Source organism: Acomys minous, assembly GCF_964271855.1.
Source record: "Acomys minous genome assembly, chromosome: 1".
Classification (NCBI taxonomy): domain Eukaryota; kingdom Metazoa; phylum Chordata; class Mammalia; order Rodentia; family Muridae; genus Acomys; species Acomys minous.
In genome coordinates this window covers 129,497,733-129,516,071 of record NC_140483.1, presented here as the reverse complement: position 1 = coordinate 129,516,071, position 18,339 = coordinate 129,497,733, and positions in this window count along the sequence as shown.

Sequence of the window (18,339 nt, the reverse complement as noted above, 5' to 3'; positions counted from 1 at the left end):
TTCTTTAGGTCTGTGTATTGTAGCGTGGTTCTCCTGTATTAGATCTCACAGGTATTTTCATCCTAACCTCCATATCACATTCCTTACTTTATCCCAGTCCCTAACACCAACAGGCGCTTCCTGGGACTCCGCAAGCTACTCCTGACACAGAAGAAGGTAGGTTGACTTCTGATCTCCACTTCTCCCTCTGATTTTTCAAAGCCAATGTCTTAGTCTCATGCCCAGCTCTGTAGCAGAGCACCATAGCAGGCTTCTCCTCACAGTCTCATCTAGTGGATCCCACAGATCTTCCCCTTCTAACATTGGACTCCTCACCCATTGCTTTATCTTAGCCCTCAAATCTAGCAGACACTTCCTGGGAACCCACAGAACACTTTGGCCAGGGAAGAAGGTAGATCTCTACCACTCCCTCTGCTACTTCAAGTCCAATCCTTCCAGTCTCAACCCCAGCTCCCTTCTTGTCCCTGTACCCATCTCCAGTGGATCACACAGATTTCCCCATCCAAACTTCTTTCCTCCTCCCCGTGGTTTGATTCCATCTCCCAATTACAGCTGGCATTACTTGAACCAGCACAAGCCACTCTGACCAGGAAGGCAAGTATGCTAACTGTAGGTCTCTCTCTCCATTCCTCCAAGTCCAACCCCCAAGTCTTATCCCCATCTCTGTAGCAGAACTTCTGCTGTGTCTTCTAACCACTCTGCCTCCATTCCCAGGGGACCAACTAAGTAGAACCTGGTGGAATGCCATGCGTTCCTTCTATGAATTCCCCTAAGTGTCAGCTCTCAATATCCGGAAACACACTTTATCTGGAACCCCAGTGACCACACCTATCAGGACCCCAGAAGAATTTCCAATGAGGCATTACACAGCCACCTCACTTGCCTAAGAACCGGAGAGGAAACAGAAAACAAGGAATAGAATACCCACCCAATCAAGATGAGACAAGATATCAGCACTTAGAATTACAAAATTCCCAATCCTCTGTGGAGTATTCTGTTTAGCTCTGTACCCCATTTTTAATTGGGTTATTTGGTTTGTTGTTGTTTAATTTCTTGAGTTCTTTTTATATTTTGGATATTAGCCCTTTGTCAGATATAGGATTGGTGAAGATCTTTTCTTAGTCTGTAGGCTGTAGTTTTGTTCTGTTGACAATATCCTTCACCTTACAGAAGCTTTTCAGTTTCGTGAGGCCCCATTTATTAATTGTTGATTAGAGCCTGAGCTGTTGGTGTTCTGTTCAAGAAGCTGTCTCCTGTGGCTATGAGTTCAAGGCTCTTGCCCACTTTTTCTTCTAACAGATTTAATGTATCTGATTTTATGTTGAGGTCTTTAATCCACCTTGACTTTAGTTTTGTGCATGGTGATAAATATGGATCTACTTGCATTTTTCTACATGTAGCCATCCAGTTAGACCAGCACCATTTGTTGAAAATGCCATTGTTTTTTCATTGAATAGATTTGGCTTCTTTGTCAAAAATCAAGTGTCCATAGGTGTGTGGTTTTATTTCTGGGTCTTTGATTTGATTCCATTGATCAACCATCCTACTGCCATGCCAGTATCAGGCTGTTTTTATTACTGTTGCTCTTTAGTGCAGCTTGAGATCTGGGATCAAGAGTCTTCCAGAATATCTTTTATTGTACAAGATTGCTTTAGCTATTCTGGGTTTTTTGTTTTTCATGTGAGTTGAGAATTTCTCTTTCAAGGTTTGTAAAGAATCGTGTAGGAATTTTGATGGGAATTGAATTGAATATGTAGATTGGTTTTGGTAAGGTGAGTATTTTTACTATGTTGATCCTCCTGATCCATGAGCATGGGAGATCTTTCCATGTTCTGATATCTTCTTTTATTTCTTTCTTTAGAGACTTGAAGTTCTTTTTTTTCATACAAGTCTTTCATTTGCTTTATTAGAGTTATACTAATACATTTTATATTGTTTGTGGCTATTGTGAAGGGTGTAATTTCCCTAATTTCTTTCTCAGCCTATTTGTCATTTGTATACAGCAGAGCTACTGATTTTTTTGAGTTGATTTTGTATCTAGCCACTTTGCTGATGGTGTTTATCAGCTATAGAAGTTCCTTGGTACAATTTTGGGGTCACTGATGTATACTATCATATCATCTGTGAATAGTGATAATCTGACTTCTCCCTTTCTAATTTGTATCCCCTTGATCTCCTTTAGTTGTCTTAATGCTCCAGCTATGACTTCAAGTTCTATATTGAAGAGCTACTGAGAGAGTGGACAACCTTGTCTTGTACCTGATTTCAGTGGAATTGCTTTAAATTTCTCTCCATTTAGTTTGAAGTTGGCTCTTGGCTTGCTGTATATTGCCTTTATTTTATTTAGGTATGTGCCTTTTATCCCTGATTTCTCCAAAACTTTAAACATGAATGGTGTTTGATCTTGTCAAATGCTTTCTTTGCTTCTAAGAAGATAATCATATCGTTTTTTTCTTCCAGTTTGTTTATATGATGGATTACATTGATGGATTTCTTTATATTGAAGCACTTCTGCATGACTGGTATGACTCCTACTTGATCATGGTGAATGATATTTTTGATGCTTTCTTGGATTCTGTTTGGCAGTATTTTATTGAGTATTTTTGCATCAATGTTCATAAGAGAAATTGATCTGAAATTAACATTCTTTGTTGGGTGTTTGTGTGGCTTAGATATCAAGGTGAATGTGGTTCTGGTTGCTCCAGGCTCCAGTAGAAGAAATTCTGCTGACTACACCAGGAGAATTGTTCCTCAGAACTAATATCCTTATGGTTTCATTATTGTATTCTTTAATATTCTTTTCCTATTGTTTATGTTAGTTGAGTTATAAGTGAGGTACTCTCAGTTAATAATTTCATAATAAAATATGTTTGTTAAGCAAATTGAGCCTAAAGGATTTATCTATCTTGTTGATTTTGTTTAAGAACCATTTCTTGGTTTCGTTGATTCTTTGAATTTTTCTCTTTGTTTATAGTTTATTGGTTTCTGACCTGAGCTTAATGATTTCCAGCTATTTACTCCTCTTGGGTATGTCTGCTTCTTTTGTTCTAGAGCTTTCAGATGTGCTATTAAGTTACTAGTATGGGATTTGTCCAATTTCTTAATGAAGGCACTTAGTGCTAGGAACTTTCCTCTTAGCACTGCTTTTATTTTTCCATAAATTTGGGTATGTTGTGCCTTCATTATCACTGAATTCTAAGAAGTTTTTAACTTCTTTTTTCTATTTCATCCTTTACCCAGAGGTCATTGAGTAAAAAAATTTTCAGTTTTCATGAGCTTGTAGGCTTTCTGGTCTTTCTGTTGTTGTTGAGTTCAAGCTTTTATTCATGGTATAATTCTGATAAGATGCAAGGGATTATTTGAATCTTCATGTATCTGTTGAGGTTTGCTTTGTGACCAAGTATATGGTCAATTTTGGAGAAGGTTCCATGAGGTGATGAGAAGAAGGTATATTCTTTTGTGTTTGGGTGTAATGTTCTGTAGATATATCAGGTCCATTCATGATGTCTATTAATTTCATTATTTATCCATTTAGTTTCTGTCTTGATGATTTCTCTATTAGGGAGAGTGGGGTGTTGAAGTCTCCCACTATTAATGTTTGGGGTTCAATGTGTGATTTAAGCTTTAGTAATGTTTCTTTTATGAATGTGGGTGTTCCTGTGTTTGGGGCATAGATGTTCAAAATTGAGACATTCTCTTGTTGTGTTTTTCCTTTGGTGAGTATGAAGTATCCTTCCTCATCTCTTTTGATTAGTTTTGGCTGAAAGTCTGTCCGCTGACTCTGCCTGCATCCAAGCTTGTCCCTTTTTAAAAGGCAGAATTCTTTTTTTTTCTTTTTCTGAGTTCTTTTTTGTTTCTCCTTTATTAATTTATTCTTGTTACATCTCAATGGTTATCCCATCCCTTGTATCCTCCCATTCTTCCCTCCCTCCCATTTTCCCCTTCCCTATGACTGTTCCTGAGGGGGATTACCTCCCCCTGTGTATGCTCATAGGGTATCAAGTCTCCTCTTGGTAACCTGCTGTCCTTCCTCTGAGTGCCACCAGGTCTCCCCCTCCAGGGGACATGGTCAAAGGTGAGGCACCAGAGTACGTGAGAAAGCAATATCCTACTCTCCACTCTACTGTGGAGAGTGTTCTGTCCATTGTCTAGATCTGGGTAGGGGTTTAAGGTTTACCGCCTGTATTGTCCTTGGCTGGTGCCTTAGTTTGAGCGGGACGCCTGTGCCCAAATCTGAAAAGGCAGAATTCTTACTGTGCTAGAAATGAGGACATTTTCCCCAGTGGCTTATTTGCTACTTTTGAAGCCATATCCATAAGGAAATTCTTTGATGCTCATCATCTTCTTTGAGATAGGCTGAGTGTTGCTAGGAGTTAACTTGTCTCATTATCAGGGAATCTTTAAAATAATAAAAACATTTTAAAATGCCATATTCTATATGTTTCTGAGGTTTTGAAGACCTTATTTAACTATCTTACCTTACCTTTCTATAGACTCATACCTATGATCTCTTCTATTCTTGTGATGCTTGTTTCTATAGATCCTGTCTTCTTCCCTAGGATTTCCATATCCAAGATTGTCTCAGATTGTGTTTTCATCATTGTTTCTATCTCCATTTTTATGTCTTGCATCCTTTTATTCACTTCCTTCTCCTGTTTGATTGTAGTGTCCTGTCTTTTGCAAATTTCTTTAAGTGAATTGTTCAATTCTTTCATGTCTTTCTTTGTGTATTCCTGTTCTAGTTTGAGAGATTTATTTTCCTCCTTTAAGGTCTCTATCATTTTCACAACCTCAGGTTTGAAATCTTTTTCCTGTGTGTTGGATGTGATATTATCTCCAGGGCTTGCTGTGGTGGTGGGATTGTTGGTTTCTAGCAGTATCAAACAGTCTTGGGAGTTGTTGTTTGTGTTATTGCACTGACCTGTTCCCATTGTAATGTCTCTGGTATAGCTGGTTTGGTGGTCTCTGATAGTCAGGCAGTTTTGGGGTAGGTATAGACAATGAGGATTTGGTCCCATGGCCTACTCACTTCTGCTGAGATCACTGTCTCTTTGGCTCCTTGTTTATGACCCACAGAGGTCAGGCACCTCTGTTTAGTTCACTGTCTCGGTTGGCTCCTTGACTGTGAACCAGGTAGGCTGGGAAGCAGGCGGAAAGGTATTGGAGCAGAGATCTGGTGCAGCGGGCCTGCTCGCTCACAGCTCTCTCTGGTCCCCACAGGTCAAAAAGTGCACTCTTGCCAGGCATACTAGACCTTGGAGTAGGTGACCATTCCTGTAGGGATCCAGGGACTTTTCTGTGGATTTGCTGGGTGACCTGAGGCCAGATCCACCTGTGCTCCACACAGTTTGCACCCCTTTCACCTGGGGATCAGCAGTATTGGTGTTTTGTATTTCTCAGTTTGGTCCTTAGGCTGCTGTTGAGTCACTGCTGTCCTGCTGATGAAACAAGGTGTGTGCTCGGCTTTGCAATCGTGGATCCTCTCAGTGGCCCATTTTCAAAATAGAATATGCTTCTGTTGCAGGGAAATCTAAATATCATACACGAAAAGCAAACTATTTCCTTCTCACAACTTAAAAGTTCCTTGTATCAGAATAGCAGCATGTATGTTCCTAGATAAAGGAATTTTGGGAATAGGGCTTCCTCAAGACCCAGCTATTCCACTCCTTGGAATATACCCAGAGGATGCACTACCACCCAACAGGGACATATGCTCAACCATGTTCATAGCTGCCTTATTAATAGCCAGAACTTGGAAACAACCTACGTGTCCCTCTATAGAAGAATGGATAAAGAAACTGTGGTACATTTACACTATGGAATACTACTCAGCTATTAAAAACAAGGAATTTCCAAAATTTGTGGACAAATGGATTGAACTAGAAATTGTCATAATGAGTGAGTTCACACAGAAGCAAAAAGAGCTAAATGGTATATACTCACTTATATCGAGACACTAGTCCAAGGGGTACGTCCCCATGAAAAACTGTACCTACCAGAATAGTGGGTAAGAGGGGAGGACATCCTATTGAAACTTTAGGTGTGAGAAGCCTGGGAGAAAGAGGAAATGGAAGGACCCAGTGGGTCCTGGAAAACTACAGACGAGTCTGGGCCCTGGGGCCCTCCGCAAACTTTGGCAACAGCCAAGGAAAAAATAGGCAGTAAAAACCTTGAACCCCTACCCGGACTAGCCGATGGACATTCTCCACTGTTGAGTGGAGAAGGAGATCTAACTTTCACACAAACTCTGGCGCCCCATATTTGAGCATATCCCTTGGATGGAGATGCCTGGTGGCACTCAGAGGAAAGATAAGAGGTCACCAAGGAGAGACTTGATACCGTATGAGCATATTCAGGGGGAGGAGGTCCCCCTCAGACACAGACTTAGGGGAGGGGAGGGGAGTAGGGGGGAAGTGGGAGGAAGGGAGGAATGGGAGGATACATGGGATGGGCTAACAACTGAGATGTAATATGTATAAATTAATAAAAATATATTAAAAAAAAAGGAATTTTGGTAAGAATGCCATGAAGTTGGTAGGACTTTCACAATAGCAAGAATTTTGTTGTACAAATGGACATTACAGTGAAGTACTAGAGCAAAGTGGCCATTGATTTACTAGAAAGCAGAACACATTTGATTATTGTAACACTGCACCATAACACAAACTGAACAAGAAAGGACTAAGAGAGCAGACTAAAGGGATCTGTATTATAGCCACATGTACTCCTCCAATACCAGCTCTCAGGAGGAAGATGCAGGACCTTTGATTTTGAGGCCACACTGGTCTAAAGAAGAGTTATAAGAAAAGACAGGGCTATACATAAAAACCCTGTCTTGAAAAAAAAATCTGTAACTTTAGCAGTACAGAGTGGCATCTTTAAAAATACATGAAGATGTGATTAAAACAATACCAAAAAGTGTATATAGAAAACAAAACAAAACAAAAAATCCCCTAAAAACCCAACCCCCCAAACAACAACAAAACAAAAACAAAAACACCAAACCAATATTCTCTAGTGAAGTTAACAATGGTGCATAGCATCTTTCTACGTGCTATTGATCACTTACTTATCTTAATTGGAATAATGTATATTCAAGTCCATTGCTTATTTTTTGTTTAGGTTATTTGTCTTTTGTTGCTGGCTTCATTGAATTTTTAAAGGAGAATTTTACTTTTGCATATTATTTTGAATACTCTGGTTAAGTGGACTGGCCTTCCAATTCTGTTCAGTACTTATTCCCATAACTAGTTTGTGCAATCTCTGACCCATCAGAAGGAATTCTATAGCTTTCATTAACTACGGGAAGGGTTTTGAGATAGGAAGACTATCATGGATTATGTATGTGAGACCACAGACGCAGCGGGGATCTTCATCAATGGAGGCAAGAACGTCAGATAGGAGGAAAAGAGAACATGGAAACATATCTAAAAGTATGTATATGGCTTGGAAATGTAGGATGGATCCTCAGGTGAGGCCTCTAGATGCTTTCTCAGATAAGTGCAGTTCTATCATCATGTGAATTTTTGCTCCTTAAAGCCACCAGTGACCAGAGCCATTATAAACTTACATTGCTTGAAGCTATGAAGCAAAAGGAGACTGTCTAATATATCAGAACAGAAGAAATGTATTTACGAGTCTAGTAAGAATTTTAAGGCTCTGGCCAGAGGTGGTAGCATTGTTTCCATTGAGCGTCCTCCAAAGCAAAGACGTTTGGGAGCACCGAGCCAGTATGCATAGACACTGGCCCACCCACACCCTGGACGTGCCTAGTCTGCTCATTCTCATCGAAATGAACTGCTTGGGTGTCACAGTTTAATAAACATATTTGTGAAGAAACAGTAACTAGGAGGAAGGCAGTTTGTTAAAGCTTGTATATTTTCTTGTAAAATCTACTTAATGCTCAGTAGAGGTCAGTAATGGAACATGGTAGAGAAGGAATAAGCTATGAAAACAGTAAATATGAACTCAAACACACACTGGGGCTTTCATGAATGGCTTTCAAAAGTAACTTGGAGATTTAACTTGTTTTAAATAACAAATATGTTTTAGGAAACACGTATCTCTTTGTTTTGCTAATAATTTTTAAGGATGCATAATTTACATTCAATTAAATGCACTTCTTTCAAATGACGGAAGCAGAGAGTTTTGACAGATATGTGCCACATAAGATGAGGTTAGGAATGTTGGCTCCTCTCATTATTTTCTACCGCCCGGACCAGCCCAGGAAACCGCTGACTTGCTTTGCCAGGTTAGATTTATTATTTTGGAATAAAAATTGCATTTTACCGTCAGCTCTACATTTGACCCATAGTTAAAATCCCAGGTGAGAATGCGGAATGCTTGCCATAGGAGCAATTCCCTCTGCACTCCTATTTTATAAGACAGTGTTCTATGTTCATTGTTCATTTAGTGAATGTGTTTGTTTTATTAAAATATCCTATTCCCTCAGTTTCCCCCTTTTCCATAATAAAATAATATTCTGAAAGTCCTACTAACTTTTAGGCTTGACGTGTTTTCCTTCTCACTTTGTTTCCCGATTACTGTAGAACCAACACAGGCAGCTTTGCTCCTTACCAGCCCTGTGGGCTGTTTCCTGAGCAGATGCTGATTAGAAGTGAGCAGAACAGAATATCTGGACCGACTCCCACACTGTGTTCATAAGAACAATTTCTAAACAAGTCCTGGCATTTCCCATGAGATAGTGCTAAAAAAAAAAACTCCATAATGTAGTTATGGTTGGACTGTGTGGGAGGCATAAATGTCCAATGCAATAAAGCTGGGAGATGGGGCCAAGAAAGGCTGGGTTAGTTATGGGGCTTGAAGTCATGATGGGACAGTGGGTTGACTCTGCAGAAGTGGGTCAGTTGCTGTGAGAGTCTGCTGTGGTGAACATGCATCGGGACTTCTTTTGCTCTCCCATCCCCTCCTCATGCCCCTTTACCCTCCACCGTAAGACGACACAGTTTAAGGGCCTTCAGCAGCGTCAGCAGCGTGCTCCTTCTTGGATCTCCCAATGCCCTAAATCATGAACTGAAAGCATTTATATTGTAAACTGAAAGTCCCTGGACAGGAAAGAGCCTCAACCTGTTTTTAAAATTCTGCAAGGTAAAAATGACCAATGATGGAGAGTTAAAATGTTGCACACCAGAGCTTGATTATCATCAGTCTGCTTAAAAGCCATTTACTGCCCTCCCTTGTGTCTGACTTAACCTATTGACTTTCAGAATTAAAAAAAATTGTGAATGAGTGTGCATATGTGCCTCCTCTGTGTGCGTGTGCGTGTGTGTGTGTGTGCACGTGCACGCGTGCCTGAGGATGCCAGAAGAGAAGAGGGAGTTTGATTCCTTGGAGTTGGAGTTCCTGGTGGTTATCAGCATGATTGTTATGGGTGTGTGTGTTCAGGAGTGAACTTTGGTTTTCTGGAAGAGTAATAAGGCATTTTCGTCCCCCTAGTCCATGTCTCTAGCCCCATCAGAATTTTTTCAATGTGTACTTATCAGACAGCCATTCAAGTCAACACACACACACACACACACACACACACACACACACACACACACACAATGAGTCACAACACATCACTGTGACGGAATGCCTGTCAAAAGCAGAGGGAAGATTTGTTTAGGTTCGTAGTTGCAGAAGGCTGATTCCAGCTTGTTGGTGAAGGCATATCCCATCTGATCGTGAAGGTAGGGCACATCAGTTCGTGATGGCATGGGTATGGTAGAGGCTGTTTGCATCATGCTCCTATAAAGCAACATGAAGAGGGGCAAGTCCTGTCTCTGAAATATTCCCTAATGTCAGTATAGACAGTAAGGAATACAGCACAATCAGCCTTTTGATGGGAAGACCATCAGCATCATCGCACGGGAAGGTCTGGTTTATAGGGGATCATAACAACCTAATCCATGGAGGTTGTTGTTTTTTTTCTTCTAAATATGAACATAGCATATCTCTCTTGGGGCTATGCATTCTGTTATATGGATAGAACTTTCTTGTTTTATGGATGTCAGATAGGCTCTTCACAGTTTATTAAGCAAGCACGTATTTTGAACTTCTATGTTCTTTGTGTTATGCTGAGTAAGAGAAGTTCGTCCTGACTAAACTCTAGTACCTTCTTCAAAACGTGTTTACTCAGTATGTGGGTAGAGCACAAAGGGGAGGGGAGCCAGTAGGCTAGAGCATGATGGGAAGATGGTGGAGAAAGACAGTAACATGAGGAAAGGAATGGAAAGGGAATGGGGTTATATTTCCTATTTTTTCTAAATGAAGCTCAAAATACATACTTTCTTAAATTTCCACATATACTAATTTTTTAGGAACAACTTATCTTCAATGAAGAGAAAATTAATATTAGAATCTCTTTGTTCTGAGGAAAAGTAGTTTTAAAAATATTTGATTATAGAAAGTAGACATTCAGGTGTTAAGCATTAAAAAATATAACTGCTGGCCACCTGCCCCAGGTACACCAGCCAGGGTGGCCCAAAGAGAGGCACCCAAGTACTTGCTATGGGTTTCACTATACTGGACACATGTGTGAAGGAAAGTTAGAAAAAATGGAGTATATAGTAAAGGGATGAAAGAGAAAGCAAAGCCAAGTGGTTAGTACACTGTGGAGATAGGTCGGGTTGGAGACTCAATGGTAGTGAGGAACAGGCAGATATCAGAAGACCATGGTGAGGTCCTGGCCTAGGCTTCCACTAAGGGCTATGTCTGGGTCCATGATCCTGCTGTCCCTGGGGTCTGTGTTGATGTCTCAGGCCTATGTTATCACCAAAGGCCATGCAGATGTCCCTGGTTTGGACTGCTGCCTGAGGCACTGTGCTGAACTGGCCCCATCCTTTGCCTGGGCAGCACAGTAGAGCTGACCTTGACATCAGGGGAGTGAGTGAGCTGGTCTCAAGGGCATTAGCGCTGGAAAGCTGGCCCCTCCCCTCATCTGCCATGGGTGGCATGGATGAGGGAGAGATGCCCCCCCTTTGTGGCCTGGCCACCTATAGTAAGCTAGTGAGCTGGCCCTTGAGGTCATGAGAGCAGAAGAGCTGGCCCAGCCCCTCACTGGCTAGTGTACTTAGGAGAGGGACCCTGCTCTTTGCCTGGGCAGCACAATAGAGCTGAACCTGATATCACAGAAGCAGGTGAGCCATTCCTGAGGACATGAGAGTAGGAGAGCTGGCCCTGACCCTGACCCTTGCCAGCTGCAGCATTGGATGAGCTTAGATGGGATGGTGCTGGAGTTCTCACCCTGGTGGTGTGAGTGCAGGAGAGCTGGAAAGCTGACCAGCTCAGCTACCTCCCAGGCCTAGATTCAGGGCTTTGGATTGGCTTACCCCAACATCTATCCCATCTATGATCTGCCAGAGCAAGGGAAATGTCTGGTCCTGCAGGTCCAAAGCTCAGGATCCCCATGACACAGGATATATGAGAGGAGGTCCTATGAGGATCCAGTATTGATGGTGTAGTAGAAGCCAGAGCCCTCGAACCAGACCAATGACTCATTGTTAGTAGAAATGTGTGGACAAAAGGGAATACTGTGTGAACCACTGTGATTCACTACAGCTTCTTTATTCTATCTTCTTTTCTTTTCTTTTTGGGGGAGGAGGTTGCAAGGACAGAGGATGGATATGAAGGGACAGGGAGATGAGTAGGACTGGGGTGCATGATGTAAAATTCAAAGAATCAATAAAAAGTTAAAAAAAAAAACACACCTGGTGGCTATTTATATGCCTTCACTTGAAAGCTGCTATACACTCCTTTGATTGCTGCCTTAGTTGATGTATTTATTTGTAAACTATTTGTCTTTGTTCTGTGAATTTTCAGGGTCATAGCCGAATTCAGGCTCTTACACATGCTAGGCAAGTACTGTATCACTGAGGTTCATCTCCAGACTTGGTATTTCTTTAAATTTTCCTGTTTTCCTGTCAGAATAAATGGGAAAGACCTACTAAGACTGTCCCCTTTCTCTGTGTTAAGTAGACTTGATCCATTCTCACAGCCAATGTTGAGTTCTGCAGAGCACAAACCCAAAAGAGACTGAGGTAGAAATGGTCCCTCCCATATCTCTGGATAAGCAGAACTGCTCCTCAACTGCAGGTGACAGGGCTGGGGCTGGGTTACAGAACTGTTTCTGTATCTTCTGAAATGAAATTTAGCCTTTTCCCTTGACCCCTGGCAGGGCATTGAACTGATTTATGATCACATAGATGCCAAGCAAGCACTCTACCACTGAGCTACAGCCTCAGCTCTGAGACAGTTTGGATGCTCATGATTATATTTCAGAGGAAGCCCGTGTCTAGTGATGTAGAGGAATGTTAATTAGAGCATGGCTGTTCTGGCAAGAGATCACATCCAAAGGCCTTCTAGGTCTATGTGATCTAGCTGACAGGTGATCTCATCCAAAGATCTGCTAGGTTGGTGTGATCTGGCTGGAATACAGACACACCTTTAATCCAGGAGGTGGAGGCCAACAGATCTGAGTTCAAGGCCAGCCTGGTATAGAGCAAGTATCATATAAAGAAGAGCTTAGGTCCAGGCCTTGTGATACATGCCTTTAATCCCAAATGAATGTAAAGTTAGTTTGTAGAAGGAAGCAACCATGTTTGAAAGCGATGTCTAATTGAGTGGCAGAAAAGGTAATAAATCATAGAAGATTTAATACAATAGGATATGCTTAACTCTCATGAACAGAGAGAGAGAGAGAGAGAGAGAGAGAGAGAGAGAGAGAGAGAGAGAGAGAGAGAGAGAGAGAGAACACTCAGGTGAAGATGGAAAGAACTAGAAAATGAAAAGAAGCCAGAAGATTAGAGCAGACTGCTGAGTTAGTTTGAGGCCAAGCAGAGCAATTCCCAGCCAAAAGGGGAGCCAGATTAAATAAGTCAGCTGGGAGAAAAGTTTCAGCCAGAACAGCTGAGTTATACCAGACAGACCAGGGATCAGTAAGAACAAGTAAGCTTATTAAGCAATAAGTCTCAGAGGCTGAAAACATTCTAGGCTTAGGTTAGAGTGTATGAAGGCTAGAAGCTTCCATGACTAAGCCTAGATTAGCAGAAGGAGGTAGTAAGCCTCCCAGATAACAATTGGAACAGGCGAATAAAATTTACATTTATATAGTGATGATACAGAACTATTCTCAGCCAAATATAGATTCCAACCAACTCATTCCAACACCCACGCCATGTGTCTGCACCAAGAGCAATCTCCCCTGCACCACACCCACGTGTGTGTGTGTGCATGTGCGTGCGCGCGTATGTGCATTTGTTTATTCACCAGGGTGCACATGTGTGCAGGTATGTATGCAAATGTGAACACATACCTGTAGAGACCAGAGGACAACCTATAGTGTCATTCCTCCAATGCTATTGACATCTTTTTGAGACCAGCTCTCTCATTGCCATGATGCTTGCCAATAAGGTGAAACTGGCTGCTCAGTAAGCCTCAGGGATCCTTTTGTCCTTTTCTCCCCAGCACTGGGATTAAAAGTGTGTGTCAACCACGCCCAGCTTTTTATGTCATTGGTTCTGGGAACTGAACTCAGTGCTTATGTGGTAAGAACTTTACTGACTAAGCTATTCACTCAGCCTTGGAGTTCTGTGTGAACCTTCACAGCATTTTCCTGAGACAAATCATGAACAAATACCTTCCTTGCAGGTGCTCAGGTATTTCATTGTTGGGAACTAGACTTAGAATCTTCTAGCTGAACTCTGAGGCTTCCCATATTGAAGCTAAAGTTATCTTCAGTGGGTGTCCATGTCCTAAGGAGCCTTAACTGCTGTTTCCAGAGAACAGAACACCTGCCAAGGCTACGCAAGAAACCCTGGTGTAATTAGGCCATCCTGCTGTAGATGCTTACTAAAAGCATGGCTTCAAATCTGATAACTGTGGAGAAGCAGGACTTCATTCAACATTAAGCTTGTATTTAGAAAACAGTGCTCTTTTGCTGGAGCAAACTAAATCCCTTACATTTTGTTAGTTGCGTGTATTTAGAACTGAAGAGAAGCTAATTGAGAAAACTGATGGTTGTACCTCAGCATAGGAAGTCAATCTTACAACAGATGATTACAAAAATTATAACACTGGTATGGTAGAGTTGACCTTATGAAATGTTCTGCCACTTTTTTTTCCCTTCCACACTGGTCTCTCTGGAAGATTTTGGTTATTTCTTTATGGCTTTATATTTGTTGACTTGTTTCAAAAAGCACTTGTGGAGAATGTTGCAGGAGACACATTTTACTTTAGGAGAACACAAGCAAGCCCAGATGGTGAAATTTTTGTGGCCTTTAGTATGTGGAACAGAAAGCTCTTTGCTATTTTTTTTAAGTAAGGGAAGTAGAATTAGCCACAGTAGTAACTCAGAGTTCCTGAATATTTATTACTAAGTTTGACCATATCTGATTATTAATTTTGATTGCCAGTTTGATGGAATTTGGAATCACCATGAAAACAAACTTCTGGTATATCTGTAAGGAATTTTTCTAGATGAGGTTAACTGAGGCGGCACCACTGCATGGACAGGTGTCTTTTTTTGCACACAAACGAGAATAGGAGCTGAGCAGAACTATTTGTCTCTGGTTACTGACTGAATGTCCAATGTGATCAGCTGCCTCCTGCCCCTGACACCATGCTGGATTGTATCCGTCTGAACTGTAAGACAATTCCTTCCTTAAGTTGTTTTTGTCAGATATTTTATCACAGCTTTTTCTTATGATGAGAGCAGCTGTCTTCTCACATTCCTGGGACTTCAGATAGAAGTCTGAGCAGAGACTGCAATTTTGGCTTATAGGATCTAGTATGTAAATATTTGCAAATCACTGTGGGAGAAAAGGTTGAGCTACAGAGATGGAAAAGAACACACAGGGAGAAATGGAGGAAGTGAGTGACCGTGGTGCTGACAGCTTTCTTCTGCAAGTGGAGATCTCTGTGAGTTTTTAAAAGAAAGTCTTAACCCTGGAGCAGAACCAGGCTCATCAGGAGCACTAGTCATCCAGAGATTAAGTAATGACCTAGTGGGTCTCAGGTGAGGGCGACAATGTAGCATTGTTTTATGATATTATTAAATTGGAAGAGTTTAGAGAAAAGAGAGAGTAGCCTACAGGAAGGGAGGAGGGATGGAAATGTAGAGACATAACTTCACAACTGATTATTGCGGAGATATGTGACTCCCCTAGTGTAGATGACCACCAGGGTCCTGAGAGACTCTGTTTCCTAAAAGGGATTAGGAAAGTAGTGTCTTCATGGAGAGCTAAGTTTTGTTTCTTAGAGAAGTGAATGAACACTTACAGATAAGGTGAAGTCCGGAGGATGTTTCTAATGATGGATGGTGAACTGCAAAGGGCACACTGAGGAACTCCTACAAATATATATGATGGGATTTGGGAAACACACACACACACACACACACACACACACACACACACACACACACACACACGATCAATGCAAAGTCTCCCAGAGGTGAGAAACTGAAAGACAAGTGAGGGATGACTGGGCATCAGGTCAATCCAGAATGACCACAGGGAAAGAAAAATGTGAGTTTAAGGATCTCATACACATAAAATGTGCTTTGCTGAGGGCAGAGTGTGTGCACTTCAGGAGCTACACTTTATCCCTCAGCAACCTCAGAGAAATGCCCATCTCTACATCTCTGGGGTTAGGATAACAGATGCTTCTGTGCCTGGTTTCTTTTCTCTGGGTACCTATCTCAGGTGCTCTTGTTTCCCAGGCAAGACTTTTCTGATCATGCTGTCTCCCCAGATCCTAGTCAATGGTGTTCCCCAGAGGAAATATTTTTGTTATTTTAAGTGTGTGTGTGTGTGTGTGTGTGTGTGTGTGTGTGTGTGTGTGTGTGAATGCAGATGGATCCAGAGATTATAAGAGATGTCTGATCCCATATTAGTTATTTCCTCTGGCTGTGGTAAATTTCTATGACAATGGCAATTTGTATGGTTTCAGAGGAATCAGAGTTCAGCATGGCAGGGAAGCTTGGCAGTGATTGCAGGCATGATAGCAGCAGCACAGAGCTGAGAGAGAGAGAGAGAGAGAGAGAGAGAGAGAGAGAGAGAGAGAGAGAGAGAGAGAGAGAGAGAGACAGAGACAGAGACAGACAGAGACAGACAGAGAGACAGACAGAGAGACAGAGACAGAGAGACAGACAGAGAGATACACAGAGAGACAGAGACAGATACACAGACAGGCAGACAGACAGACAGACACACACACACAGACAGAGAGAGACAGAGAGAGACGGAGAGAAAATGAACTGGAAGTGGTATAAGCCTTCTTTTATTTTCAAAACCTGTCCGCAATAACCTACTTCTTCCAGCAAAGACACAATTCCCTCTTCAAACAGTGTCACCAACTGGGGACCAAGTATTCAAATACAGAAGCCTATGAGGGACATTTCTCATTGAGACCACCACAGATTTCCCTAGGGTTGGAGTTATAGGCACTTGTAAGCTAGTGATGTGGGTGCTGGGAACTGATCTTAGGTCCTCTGAAAGAGCAGTATGTACTCCTTACAACTGAGCAATCTCCTTAGAATCCAGTCAATGTATAACAATAGAGAATTGTTCTTGACATTTATTATCCCATAAGACGTAAGTTAAAATTCTTTTAAAATTTCTATATATTACATTCTTCTGTCTGCCAAGAGTCTATCTTTTCATTGCTGGGATGCTGTTTTTTTTGAAGGATTGTTTATTTACCCTTTACATAGGGGTCTCAGTAGACCCTGGAACTTAATGTGTCAACCAAGTTGATCTCATCTTGTGTAGGCCCTCCTGCTTCTGCCTCTTGTATGCTGAGATTACAAGCACACACACACACACACACACACACACACACACACACACACACACACACATCTCCCCATCTTATATTTTTAATCCATTTATTTATTCTCAGAAGTGACTCAAACCAATGCATTGAATAGAGATATAGGTCATTCAAGAACATGAGATTATAAGTATTAACAGAATGGGCAGTTTTTGTGTTTAGTTTCTTTCATAAGCACTTCAAGGGTCATCTATGTAGCAGCATGGATCTATACTTCATTCCTTTTCGTGATAGCATAGTGTTTCACCATATAAATTTATAATGGCTTTATTTATTCCATTCATCATTTGATAGAGATTTAGTTGCTTCAATCTTGTAGTTATTATGAGTACTGCATGTGGACAATTTTATTTGAATATCTGTTTTCAATGCTTTTGATCATATAACCATGGCTCAAGTTAAATGACTTTTGTTGGTTTTCATTCACATGTCCATAATAACAACTTCTGTTTTAAACTTTGAATTGGTATTTGTACCATAAAGTCCAAAAATATGGAATGCTTCATAAGTTTGCATGTCATCCTTGTGCAAGGAGCAAGCAAGTCTTCTCTGTATCTTTCCAGTTTTTAGTATATGTACTGCTGATGCAATCACAATAATAACCCCTAAGCATCATTTGGAGTGCTGATATTTGTGTGTCTTTTTTTTCTTTTGGAGAAAAGTCTATTAAATATTTTTATCTTTTACAAACTGATATTTGTTTACTGTAGAGTTGAAAACATTTTTGTGTCTTCTGGATATGACTTACAAACTCTTTCTCCCATTGTAAGGGTTTTATTTTTATTTTTTCCATCTGTCACAAATGCTTTGTTTTCTTGTGTGTGTGTGCATGCGCATGTATGTGTGTGTGTGTGTGTGTGTGTGTGTGTGTGTGTGTGTTTTATATGTTTTCAGCTACTCTAGTTTCATTTGGCTGCTGTTTTGATGTTATATCCATTTGAGTACTACTTTGATGACATATCCTTTTCCATCTTTTTGCCTTCAGACTAGTGACTGTTACAGATCTGTACATGCACCTCTTGTGAAGAATATTAGCTAAAGCACTGCAATAAGTCCACTATTTAAATATCTAATTCTGATTGACTGGTACGTTTAATTAATTTACATTGATGTGGATAATGATAAGGTAAGATTGTTATCTTTAATTTTTCAACTTAAAATGTATCTTCAGTATTTGTGTCCTTTTTCTCCAAATGTTCTTAAGAACATCTAAAATTACACTGTGTACCCAGATGGATGCTTATAAACCATATAAGTGTTAGTCTTGTCTGTGCTTAATCATTGGCATTTGGAGGCATTGAACACATCTTGTGCGTTGTTTTATATGAAATAACCTGGCAGCATTGACACACTGTACTGTCAATAGATACACAAAGATAAATTCAGAGGTGGAGGAATTATTTAAAGAATGACTGTGATTGATTTTTCTCTTAAGAAATGCTTAAACATCTTAATGGTTTCACGCTGGTGGTAACCGCAGCAGGTGATAAGATGCTTCCATCACTT